We start from the raw sequence: 13,521 nt of genomic DNA, 5'->3' as shown, positions 1-13,521 counted from the left end.
GCGTTTTACGCAAAGGTGAACATTCTTCAACTCACGGCACCAAGAAAAAAACGCCGAATGTGCAACGCTCAGAGTAAAATAAACGCTCAGCGCCACGTCACGCTCCTGGCGTTAAAAAAAAACAAAACAATAATAATAATAATGCGGCGCTTCCATTGAAAACAACTGAAAAAATATGCTAACCTTGGGGAAAGACACTCCGGTGGACGCGTAACCCGCAGTTGGAGCAATTCTAAATTCAAAATCTTTTTTTTTTTTTTTTTTTTACAAAAAAGCTTTGAATGGCCTGTGCTCAATCTAAAAATAGAAAAATAAGGCATGACTAATAAAATACTTGAATTTTGATAATGCTGGTTTCTTTTTCCTTGCTTCTCATCTGCACTTGCATCTGATGAATTTAGATTAAGCAGAATGTCATTTGTATAGTTTTCGGCACAAATATCCAGGTGCTATGAACTACACAATATGGTTGCTTTCTATCCAGCTTTATATTTCCAGTCAAGCTTTCTGGAACCTTCCAGGCGTTACCCCATCAATCAAATGCTTGGATGTTTCTGGACTATTTCCTTTAAATGTGATCTCAGGTACTGCTGGGGACATTCGCCCTTATTAAAGATAGCCTTCATTGATCTGTGATAGCCACCCCAGGTTGTCTCTCAGATGAGCCCCCTTTATATCCAGAAATGGCTGGATATTGATTGCAGAATGAGAAACTGTGGAGATGTTGATAATCTTATCCTCTGCAGAAATACAGAGAAACGCCAGGGACCAAAGGTCTCCTTTTTTGCCTTCAAATCTGGGTATTCAGCATCCAACTCAAATGTTGGCTGATACAGTATAAAACGGCTCTAGTGTGGAGTTGTAATGCTGATGATATCTTAGCTGGTATTGAGACAAACATTTGTGCACGACTGCATCTCTGTGTCGAAGGGGATTACGTGACCTGTTTGAGACGTACAGGGTCCTCTAGACCTGTAGGAATGAGAAACCTTATCTTACTCCATTCTAGTAAGACGTGTAGTGTCAAAGTCAGGGAAACAGTAAGGTTAAGCCTTAACATGGGTGAAGAGGTTATGAAAGTGTGGAAACAATATATAGAAACTCACAATATCAAACATAGGTGGTATATAGGATATTATATATAATATCAGTCTATCTGTATGTTCTATAATAATAATAATAATAATAAATAATAATACATATATGTGTGTGTGTGTGTGTGATATATTTATGTTTCATAAAATCAATAAAAATAATGATGTTAAACATTTGCAAAATGTAATATTGGTTAATATTAATAATAATATTAATGATATTAATAATAATTCAGTTTTTAAATAGTTTATATAACATAATAAATATAAATAGTGTATATAATATAAAGCATGTTTTACATGTAGTAGTAATAGTTTTTATTAAAACTATCATTAAAAAGTTAGATAAAACATTACTATATATTATATTATGTTACGTAAAAAATGATATAATAAATGATCTGTGGAGTATTTTGAGCTGAAACTTCACAGACACATTCTGGGGACACCAGAGACTTATATTACATATTGTGAAAAGGGGCATAATGTGTCTGCTTTAATAATAATAATAATAATAATCAGATTAAACATTGTATAATGTAATACTTTTTAATGTATAGATTTATATATATAATATAATTCATATAAATATTTCATAATATAAAAAACACATTTAATCATCATAGTAATTTTTCATAAATATTATATATTAAAATGTTATATTGTATACTCATTATTATATAGTATGTGTTGTTACATTAAATATTTCAGTAATACTATTAATAAGCTTGTTAAGCATGTAATATCTGTTAATGCTTACAAGTTTTAATTTTTTATATAATATAATACATATAAAGATTTATATAAAAGGTTTGATTGTAGATTCTAATAGATTCTGTATATATTCTAATATACAGGTGCATCTCAATAAATTAGAATGTCGTGGAAAAGTTCATTTATTTCAGTAATTCAACTCAAATTGTGAAACTCGTGTATTAAATAAATTCAATGCACACAGACTGAAGTAGTTTAAGTCTTTGGTTCTTTTAATTGTGATGATTTTGGCTCACATTTAACAAAAACCAATAAAATAAAACCAATAAAAAAAACATTTTTAGTTCACTAAAAAATTTTTTTTATTGGTCTTATGAAGTATTCTAATTTGTTGAGATAGTGAATTGGTGGGTTTTTGTTAAATGTGAGCCAAAATCATCACAATTAAAAGAACCAAAGACTTAAACTACTTCAGTCTGTGTGCTGAAATAAATGAACTTTTCCACGACATTCTAATTTATTGAGATGCACCTGTATATTAATATATTATTAAATTATATAAAACACGACATTATATATTATTTGCATATATTTCAATAATAATAACATCATTAGGTTTATGATACTATATAAAACATGATATTATATAATGTATTTATTACATTACTAAATATTTCAATAATAATAATAAGCATGTCAAGCATTTTTATGATGCTAGATATATTAAATATATGTGACTGTGTATTACATTTATTGTTACACAAAATATTTCACTAATAGTAATAATAATAACATCCATCCATCGTGTGTTTTGTCACGTCAGGGCTGTTGTAGTCTAGGTGGAGTCGTGTGAGGGGTGGAGTGGAGTGGGAAGGTATACGCCTGCTCCTCCTCCTGAAGATGGGGCAAATATTCTTCAAAGCTCAGAAAGTGAGTCAGACAGCAAGTGCAGAGCAGCTCACACTGCATTTCCTCAACAAGCAGCTTCACCGAGGCGCGAGGCTGAAGAAACCGACATGTGACGCCTGCTGACTATCGATATGTACTTTCATTTTATCTTTCTTTTTTAATTTGATTTTCTTCGTCATAAAGACTCAAAACAGAACTTGTAATCAAGCGCTGCGCAGTCGTCCTGTGGATTTGCCAGGAATAATTCATCCTCATTTCCCGAATCTTTCTCGTTTCTCGTATTAATCTCATAAGGACGAGGAGCGAGTGTGTAAACAAGCGCATGAACGCATCGCGCTGACCTCCGGCAATAACCAGCACCGGCCGACGAGAAGACCTTTGGTTTAATCAGTATATTTCGCCTCTGGAGAAGCGTCGAAAGGGATTTTATCACTTTGGGAATCCAGTCGGCTCATCTCTACCTGTGTGAAACGGTAAATATCTGCTTGTTTTGTTTCCGTGTGTTAAAGGTCTCTGGGATCGAGTGGACAGACTCTGCTGGTCGAGTCGTGAAACTGGACAGTGAAAGTTTTTTAGCGGTCCAAATCAGGTCTCACAACAAGAATTCAACTATAGCAAAGAAGTTAAGCTACAGTAAGAACATAATAATAATAATAAATTGTTAATTTGATTAAATTATTATTAATAAATATGAAAAAGTAAGCGAAAAGTCTAATAAATGGGAAGCATGCTGCAATTCATTTCAGAGAGGCCAAAATGTTTATAGGCCTTGCTATGTTTGTTATAAAAATAAAAATAAAATATATATATATGCTAGTTAAAGTTTTCTATTTTTATTCAAGCAGTATAGTAACATAAATAGTAAATAAATGAATAAGTAAATAAACAAACAAAGTTCTTATAGGAACGACGTTAAAAAGCAGATAAAATACAAACAATAGTTTTAAATCAATAAAAAGCAAATGCATTTAATCCAAGAGCAAAAATTTACATTAAGTGGACAGTATTTTAATTGTATTTATTTCAAGGCAAAAACCCCCCCCAAAAAACATGTAGTACAGTTCAGAATATGTGAAATAAATACAGAACAGCAACGTCCAAAGTGAAGTGAACATATGTGTAAAAATAAATAACAAATACATAAAAATATAAAAATATAGAACATTTGGAAAGCGTCATAAATGTAAAATCTTTAATTTATTATTGTTTTTTTTTTTTTATACGTTTCTTGTGTTTTGTTCTCAGGTTTGAAAGGTTTTTATTTATTTATTTTGAGTAAGTGTCTTGAGAATATAAAACCAACATGATTAAACGATCAATGACGTTTTTTCCGGAAAAAAACATGGGTTTTGCGAATAAAGTAAAATAACAAGAATCTGACCCTTTTTTTTTTTGTTCTTTTTTTTTTTATTTTTCCTTGTCGTTATGGAAAATAAAAAAAGTGTGTGCAGATTGAATCTGGGCTCAGCTGGTCGCGTCTCGCGGTTGCACGGTGAATTGTACAACGATGTAGCGACTCTGGGCTCGGCTGGTCGGGTCTTGAGGCTGGACAGTGAAAGTGTGTGTGCAGATTGATTCGAGAGAGAAAAGAGGTAGAAGGGCGAGATTGTTCTCCTGCTTGCGCTCGGATGCGTTTATAAGCTTGACATCCAGACTTTATAATAGCTGCGATGTGACGCCGATCTATTTCAGCCGAGGTAAGACATCGTGTAGAGGGCATTGGAGACCGCTGGGCTGAATTAGAGCGATATTTGTAGGCTTGGCTGTGTTTGTGCTGCAGAGAGACTGACGCTTCTAATGCAAACCAAATGCAAACAGGTGTAAGACACCCATCTACGCTGTAGTAAGCGAGCGCCGACGCGACGCGATAAACCACAGCGCTTCATTTGTAGTCGAATAAGCTTCGTACGCCTTTTAGTTTGTCGCGTCGCGTCGAACGCGTCACGTCATAAACTGGGCTTCTACAAAAGCTGCAACGCTCATATTTAGAATCTCAGGATTCGAAGATTCAGAATAGATTCGAATCTACGCGTGTGTTTTTTTAGCGACCTCAGTTTCGGTGTAGTTGTCCATCGCCGCTGTTTGAGTTTGCTGGTTTAAATGAAGGTCTCGGACGATTGATGAATTAATCTGTCAAGTTGGTTAACATTTGATGTCGATGACCTGACTTTTGAATTGATGCGATATAGGTAACTCGTTTCCGGTGTAACATCCTCGTGGTTGTCATTATCAGGTAATTTATTCCGCTTATTTCTATTTTAAACGACATTATCGAGTCGTTTTAGGTGTTATCGATCACCAACAGATAATCAATAAGTTCAGTCCCAGCAGAAAAAGGTTTAAATCTGTTATTCTACATGTTTATGGTAAATATGGTGCAGCTGAATTTAATTTCCGCGTTGAATTTGGTTTCCGATGTTTCTTTCTTTTGAGTTTATAACCTTTTCTGGCGCCTAGACTTTTGACGATTGTGTTGTTTTAATGCACTGTCTCTTTCTTTGTGTTTACACGTCGGGCTTGGCTTTGCTCTGTCGTTGTATGATGTAAAATAATGTAGTTTTGATGCTTCTGACGTTTTAGTAAAGAAATGTAGATGGAAGAGGGTTACATTTGGGTTTAAATCAAACTTTAACTCTCTCATGGGCTTTGTGAATTTGTTTTTGTCTCTTCATCTTTATATAGACATAACACAGTAACCTCAGTGTGCAGCACTAATGAACCAGGAGGTTTTTTTTGTTTTTTTTTGTTACTTATTGGCTTGTTTGGCTTTTTAGCATGTTCATCACGTCTGCCTCTCCATGGAGACGTTTTTAAACCTTTCAGCTGTGTGAGGGTTTTTTTCCCTTCTTGTCAAGGGGACATGAAGACCTCCATGAGCATGCCAGACATTTGGTTTCCATGCTATCCTTCAATCTTTGACTTTTTCGTCTCCTCTCCTCAGCGAACAGGAAAATGCTCTCTCAAGTGCAGTAGAGGTTTGAACTAAACGCAAGATTGACTCCAAAACATGGCAGTGATGAAATTGTGAACTGGTTTGCGCAGAAAAATCCTTGTATGTAGTTTATAATGTGGCATAGTTTATGTTGTTTACGTGTTTGCAATGATTATAATAAGCAGAATCAGCATTCTGTAGTAACCAAACACTCTTGAATAACATGTTTCCACATTTTATCTAAAGATCAGCTAGTATTGTTTTGGATGCAATAACTTGCATTTAAAAGCCTTTGAAGATTTTTTTTGTTCTTCTGCTTATTAAATTAGTAACGTCTAAATTAATCATTAGTTCCCAACGATAAAAACATGAAATGTTTTACGAATGTTGTAATAATAATATGCCTTAATATTTATGCTAAGTTGTTTTGATTTGTTTTTGGTTTTGTGTTGTTAATGTAACCAATTTGACATGGTAGCAAATAATTACATTTCACATGTATGTAAGTTACTTTACCATTGAGAGGTCCGTACGTATCAGTAGACCTGATAATGGAGATCTGATTACCAATTGATTATGAAATTTATGAAATTATGTCTATTCCTATCTGACCTGAAGCTGAACGTTATATACTGTACACCAGTTTTTCTGCTGTACACCACACACAAAATAAATAAATAAATAAAAAAACACCCACGTTACTTTCTCAGTGTTGAGTCGGTTGGTCGTTTAGTCACCGAATGTCTCATATGAACGAGGTTTAAAAAATGAGTTGTTCTGGAATAAGGCCATGTCTCTGTCTTGGCATGTAGTTGAGTCTATTTTCTGCAACCCCTCATTCCTTCCCAAGGGAAAATCCAGTGAGTAAAGGAGGATAAAATTAGAGGACAGGTATAAGTTTCCATCCTGCCTTTTTTTTTTTCTTTTTTTTGCCTTGTGTAAGTTTTCTAACATGTTGTATTTCACATTGCAAACGTCTTCTGCAAGTTTAACTTTCATATTGTTACTACCTCAGACCAGGATCTCTGTTGAAAGTCTGTGGTGGGAGACTAATTAAGTCCAATTTTTTTTTCAATTTTATTGCAATTGCGGGTATTGCATTACCCTTTGGGCTGATCGTCTTGCAGAAGATGTTCTGGCCTGTTGTACTGTTGCACTTGTCAAGTGTTATTGATTCACTTGCCCCTGAGAAGAAGTCTCTTGGCTCTGTAATTGCATGTTCATTTATGCCTTAATTTGTTTGCGCTAACCAGTCCACGGAGATATTTATTTTTGGTGTACCTTGTAAAACGTCCTTTTACGGTGCAATCCTTCTGGAGGAGCGCTGAGAAAATGTTAGCAGAGGGTGACAGGATTGATTTATTTCCTGCCCACGTGACTTCGGTGTTGTCGGGTTTCAAAAATAGACAAAGTATGAGGTGCTTCCCCCCCCCGGCATGATTGCATGGTCGAGTCTGTGAAGTACCTATTTGGGCTTTGCACAAATCTCTCCACACACACTTATGAATGTTCTTAATAATAATATGCCATACTATTTATGCTAAGTCGTTTTGATTTGTTTTTGCTTACATGTTCGTAATGTTAACGTTGGTAGCAGTGCTATGCATTTGCAAACTGATGGGTGATGTGTAACATTTGCGCAGTTTATGCAGTCAACACAATATGTAAGTTACTTTAGCATTGAGGAGACAGTAGAACCAATGTTGAAGATCTGCTAACTAAAAAATTATCCCATCTGACCCGAAGCTGAACATTACTGTACGTCCAGTTTTTAGTCATGTTCAGTCTGTCAAAGACAGATTAAAAAACAAAAAAACCCCACCCACATCACTTTCTCAGTGTTGAGTCGGTCGATTGTTTAGTCACCGAAATGTCTCATATGAACGAGGTTTAAAAAATGAGTTGTTCTGGAATAAGGCCATGTCTCTGTCTTGGCATGTAGTTGAGTCTATTTTCTGCAACCCCTCATTCCTTCCCAAGGGAAAATCCAGTGAGTAAAGGAGGATAAAATTAGAGGACAGGTATAAGTTTCCATCCTGCCTTTTTTTTTTTCTTTTTTTTGCCTTGTGTAAGTTTTCTAACATGTTGTATTTCACATTGCAAACGTCTTCTGCAAGTTTAACTTTCATATTGTTACTACCTCAGACCAGGATCTCTGTTGAAAGTCTGTGGTGGGAGACTAATTAAGTCCAATTTTTTTTCAATTTTATTGCAATTGCGGGTATTGCATTACCCTTTGGGCTGATCGTCTTGCAGAAGATGTTCTGGCCTGTTGTACTGTTGCACTTGTCAAGTGTTATTGATTCACTTGCCCCTGAGAAGAAGTCTCTTGGCTCTGTAATTGCATGTTCATTTATGCCTTAATTTGTTTGCGCTAACCAGTCCACGGAGATATTTATTTTTGGTGTACCTTGTAAAACGTCCTTTTACGGTGCAATCCTTCTGGAGGAGCGCTGAGAAAATGTTAGCAGAGGGTGACAGGATTGATTTATTTCCTGCCCACGTGACTTCGGTGTTGTCGGGTTTTAAAAATAGACAAAGTATGAGGTGCTTCCCCCCCCCGGCATGCAGGTGCCTGAAAGTTTATTGTAGATGATTGCATGGTCGAGTCTGTGAAGTACCTATTTGGGCTTTGCACAAATCTCTCCACACACAAAAAAAAAGACTTAAACTTGGATTATGCCGTACCGGTGCTGACCGTGAGGCAAGGCCGCGCAGAAAAGGCGCACCCAGGAGAAAATTCCCAGTGTGCAGCTTGTGTAGAGTCATGCACCGGACCTCTCATAACTCCCGTGCTGTCGTAATCAGACACGTAATCTTGCAGGGTGATTGGATTTGAGATGACGCCGCAGCCCGAGTCGGTGGCTGGCTGCTCCTACCACAAGCATGTCTTTTTTCGTGCACACATAAACATGCAGATCTCTTGTTTATTTTCCAGTAAGCTGCTTCAGTCTTTGGTGGCACTGTCTGCTGCAGTGTGCTATAGTTCACACTTCAATTGCAGCCTAACCTAGATTTCTGTAGTGCTGCTTGTAAATAACCCTGGGGCTCTGTTCTGAGGGAGGGGGCTTTAAAGGCAATGGGAAACGGCTCTAATGCAAGGCTGCGGTACTATCGGTACTGTGATAAGACTTGCATCATCAGCAGAGGTGTGGGGCTGAGAGGAAGAAAGCTGAGAAATATCCGTGTTACTGACTGGCACCGAGCAAACAGATTTTCCGTCGAATACCGTGCAGTTCTATAATATGCAATAACATGCATTCCCGCCGAGGAGACGTGCGTTTGCTTAATGAGTTAATGTTCTGCCACGTTGCTTTACCCATGTGGCCCGAGCTTAGTTTGCAATCTCCTAGTGTGCCGTAATGCCAGAATTGACCAGTTGTTTCATTGAGGTTTAAAGTCGACAGGAAATCAAATGTGCCCCTGTTTGCTTGCTTAATACATGTTCTTGGTCTTATTGTCAATGATTTAGCGGTGCACATTAATATCTTTCTGCTGACGTCAGTAAACCATCATGTTTTTCATTTTTAATGTTTTATTTTTCGATTGCATTCCGATGCATTCAGTTTAGCTTTTTTTATGTTCAGACTGTTCAGTATCCTGGTAGTTCAATCAAACATTACAATTCTGTCATCATTTACTCACCCTCATGTTGTATTTCTTTTTGCTAAGTGTAAAAGAAGATATTTTGAAGAACAACATTGGACCACATTGACTTGTATGGGTTAAAAAAAAAGAAAGGGAAAAAAAAAAAGAAGAGAAAAGAACAAACTGAATTTTGCATTGAAACATACAGGTTTGGAACAACATGAGGGTGACAAAATGAAGTACACATTTATCAAAGAGGTGGGCGACATGACCAAAATTTAATATCACATTACGAGTTATTAAAAAAATAAAATAAATAATATATATATATTTTTTAGAAAAATATAAAAATTTCAGAGCCATCTAAAATCTTGGCACTATAACAACCTTGTTTGCAGCAATACATAAATAAATAAATATATATATATATATTTATTTATTTATGTATTTGAAAGTTTAAAGTGGCTAAGTTTTAAAAAAAAAAATTTCTATCCCTTTACATATTTACATATCTTAATAATACACAGAATTAAAAAGTAAAATCATTTGCATGTCAAGTAAACTTATTTCCTTTTATATAGGACCATTTCTTAGTTTTTGTGTCAAGCTATGCATATCCAGCAGGACTTTAATGGGCAAAGTTCGGCTGTATAATTTGTAATTGGCAAAACCAATATTAGCAACAGCTTAACGCTTAGTTTTTAGGAGAGACTGGAGGGAAAAAGCAAAAATAGTACAGTGTTAGGAAGAAAAAAAAAATGACCCAACATGTTGTTTCATGTAGCTGGAATGCTGCTGCACAGCTCGGGTCAAGACTTTCCGCGGTGTCAGAGGCCTTTAGACCAAAGCTGCACTTTGACATTTTGGAGGGAAAACAGCTTTGGGTACATCGTGCAACCTTTTCCTCTGTGCACCTTGAACACAAAGCGGCAATTAAAAAATAGCAGCTTTTCATCGGCGCTCGACATGCCGAGTTCTCGCACCGGTGTTTTTCAGGTGGATTTCTGCTCAATGGAGACGTCCTGGCCTGTGGTCTCAGCAGAGGGAAAACAGGAGGGAAGATCTGTCTCACGGGGAAGATGGTGTGATTCACTAGCTCAGCACGCTGTAGAAACGTGAGTTTAATGTAGCATAGGATGTTAACGCGATGGCCTGAAGACTCAGACATGTTGTCAGCTCTGGATGGGAGAAACTGGGCAGATAAAGGCCACAAAGATGTTGTTTACATATTACCATGCCTGATGTTGTGTCTGGCTGATCGATAACAGTTGGGGGTTGCGTTTAAGGATTTGAGAGGAAAATGAAACATTGGGCCTGTTTAATGTTTGCAAGCACCAATTTGTGTCCAGCAGCCTTTTGGTTGGAGGGAGGCTCTCTGTTTACCCCTACTGAGCCACTGCTTTGAGTTGATCTTTGTCTCCCACACAAATTGCATGCTGTTTACTGAAGTGCGACTGTGTCTGTCATGATCTTTGCGAGAATGCTTTAGGAGGGTAATTGTGGAGCTGTCTTGAGTGAGCTTAGAGCTGCTACTACCTTCATGACTATGCCAAGACGGGGAGAAAACAGTCACCGTTTGATAACAGATTAGCCTGGTAAACCGGAAAGAGCGAACTTGGTTGTAGGCTAGAGTGCCAGTTGTACTCTGGTCACCTGCACGTTCACAAAAGTAGTGGTCATGTGAACGCCTTAGACCTTGAAAACATCTACTTGGAGTTAGTGATTTACAGTGTGCTGTTTAAACAGTGATATATTAACCTTTTATGATTTGGCCAGGACATGTTCTTTCCATTTTTAGCTACTTATTGCACTGGAAAGCAAATTTAGGTTGAAACGTAAAACTAGGCCTCAGTTTAAGCATGCCAAGCATGTTGCTTCTGGTCTTCATGGTCATATGTACTGTAGGTCTGCTTATTGCCCTATAGGGTAGTGGTTATCAACCTGAGGGCCTCGAGATGACTGAAACTGATTTAAAATAAGACAAAAAATCTAGATATTTCTTGCTTTAATTCACCCCCTTTACAACTGTTTTATTCCTTTGAAGAACCAGAATTCACATGGTCTTGGAAGCTATGAACTTAGTTGGAAATTATAAAAGTTTGATTTCTAGACCTGGAAAAGTCACAGAGATTATTAACATTTAAAAACTCCATGGGTATTTTTTTATAATTACTATATTTTTTTGACATGTCAAGCTGTAAAATATGTTAATGTGTAGACATTACATTTTTATCCTGTAAATGACATGACAAGAAAAGTCACAAAACCTTTTAAGTTGAAAAGGTCAAAGGGTCAAATAGGAACCACCACAATAGAGTGGAAAATCTTATCCCACCATTTTCAGTGGGTTGTGTTAATGATGTGCAAAAATAGCACCCTTTACCGCCCTCGTGCAATCTTAACACTCTTTCAGCACAGCCCACTCTGGAAAATTCCTCTATGGTTTTACACTTGTTATCGATTACTGTTTTAACATTCATACGTCCTTGGTCTAGGTCATTTGCTCTTTCTTCTCACATTCAGAGACGTTTTCTTTATCTTCTTACTTACACCCCCCATTTATAATAAATCTTAGAAGTCTCCATTTTATGGTGTTGCATTCTTCTAAGAAAATTTATTTTGATATTGTCCCTGAGTCTGTGTTCTGCTGCACCATTTCCACTGCCAATTGAAATCAGTGTGGGCAATAAGCAGGGGGTCTGATTAGAGTTTAAAATTCAGGGCATGTGCCGGGCCGCGCTCCGTCCACTCCTTGTGAATCTTAAATCTGTCAATTTAATTTTCTATGAATGGCACTGGTGTGGAGGAGGTGGTGTCCTCATGCTGCACAACTTGACAATTTGTAGGATATAGCTTGAAGGGATCGTACCGAGTACCTAGTGGATTTTACAGCAAATCCCATGAATTTCAGAAACAAACCATTTGAAATAACAAAATAATAGGGATGTTTAAGACATGCATCACTATTTTTGCTTATTATTATACCTAACCCTAAGTCTTACGATTTGAGGTTGGCTCTAGCGCACAGGCTAGGCTGTAATATGTGCCAGCACTAATCATTAGTTAGGCCTCATCTAACCCAGCAGTTCTTAAATCATTAAACAACTTGGACAGCAAACATCACGCTGGCCAGAGTGCGCTTTTCACACCAGCTTTGGTGTTGAGATCTTAGCCTCTGATAACGTATGCTTTAAAGAGACACATGGAGGTGGGAGAAATGGTCCAGACTCAGGTGTGTTTGACGCTGACAAACAAACTAACCTTCCAGCTGGTTCGTAACTTGTAGTGCTGACCTAGTAAATAGAGCAGAACCACGGTGGAACCTGAGGAACGCGTGTGTGCTATTTCTTACAAGTCAACACCACTTGCGTGTCTTCACACTTCCTGGTGTCTGTGGAGTCAGGCATTTTCTTCATTATGTGAGACCACCAGGTTCTTGAGTTGGTGAATGTTAGTGCTCCCTCACATTGTGTAAACTAAAACCCCAACAGATTGCGATCCCAGTAGCATCCATTTTGTCTTCACAGAGGAACCTGCAGTTGGAAAGGGTGTATCCGCATTGTTCAGATTTTTGTGTGTGTGTGTGGGAACCACATGAAGTGCGCCATTTGGGACAGGGCCTATATGAGGCGCCGAACTCTGCTAGCATCAGTGCGTGAGAGAGACCGAGTGTGTTCACTCCGCTCCGCGCTCAACTAAAGTTTTTTTTTATTTTTTTATAATCAAACGTCTCCGCGTCGCGCGACACAACGAATCGATTGTGAAATTCGTTGCCGACTCTTTTAGTAATCGATTTTTATCGATTTAATCGATTCGTTGTTGCAGCCCTAGTGGGAAGGTAGTTACCTTGGCAAAGTAGGGTTGCTTCAGGAATGCATGTCCGCAAGGAGAAAGACTGTATTGCTTTGAGAGTATTATCTTGTTTATGAATGAAATGCAGGAAGTGGGTGGTTGGAACGGCATAGAAATGTAGGCAAGGAAAGAGCTAGGAAAGAAGGATGGGACTGAAATAACAATGTTCTTTAGCCGCATAAAATGAAGATAAAGAATGTTTCTCATACACATCATTGATTTTTATTTAGTTATTTAGTTAGTCAAAGATCTAGTTCAAGGTTATATTTCCAAACATCAGTCATGTTGATTTTTTCCACCAACAAATCACTTATGTTGGCTATAGTTATTAAGCCTTTTTAATTTGTTCTTTGGTTACAGGATTCAAAATTAAGGATTGTGTTTTTTGTTTTAATGCTGGCCCAGTCAGGTCAGTAGATCATAAAATAAATA

General features: G+C 37.2%; 1 protein-coding gene across 3 annotated transcripts in view; it reads left to right on the top strand.

The window, feature by feature from the left end:
- Positions 1-2,754: 2,754 nt before the first annotated feature.
- The window catches only part of LOC107708488 (dystroglycan-like), a 44,950-nt gene continuing 34,183 nt past the window's right edge, over positions 2,755-13,521 (top strand). Inside the window, exon 1 of one of the 3 annotated variants that reach the window (XM_016512743.1) lies at positions 2,755-3,190. The gene's annotated coding sequence lies outside the window, so the exon portion shown is untranslated. Of the gene's footprint in view, positions 3,191-4,256; positions 4,415-13,521 lie in introns of those variants that run through there. The other 2 variants (XM_016512742.1, XM_016512747.1) reach the window with 2 other exon arrangements.

This window comes from Sinocyclocheilus rhinocerous, unplaced genomic scaffold (genome assembly GCF_001515625.1).
Source record: "Sinocyclocheilus rhinocerous isolate Xijiao unplaced genomic scaffold, SAMN03320098_v1.1 scaffold2974, whole genome shotgun sequence".
Classification (NCBI taxonomy): domain Eukaryota; kingdom Metazoa; phylum Chordata; class Actinopteri; order Cypriniformes; family Cyprinidae; genus Sinocyclocheilus; species Sinocyclocheilus rhinocerous.
This window is presented reverse-complemented; position numbering and strand designations above follow the sequence as displayed.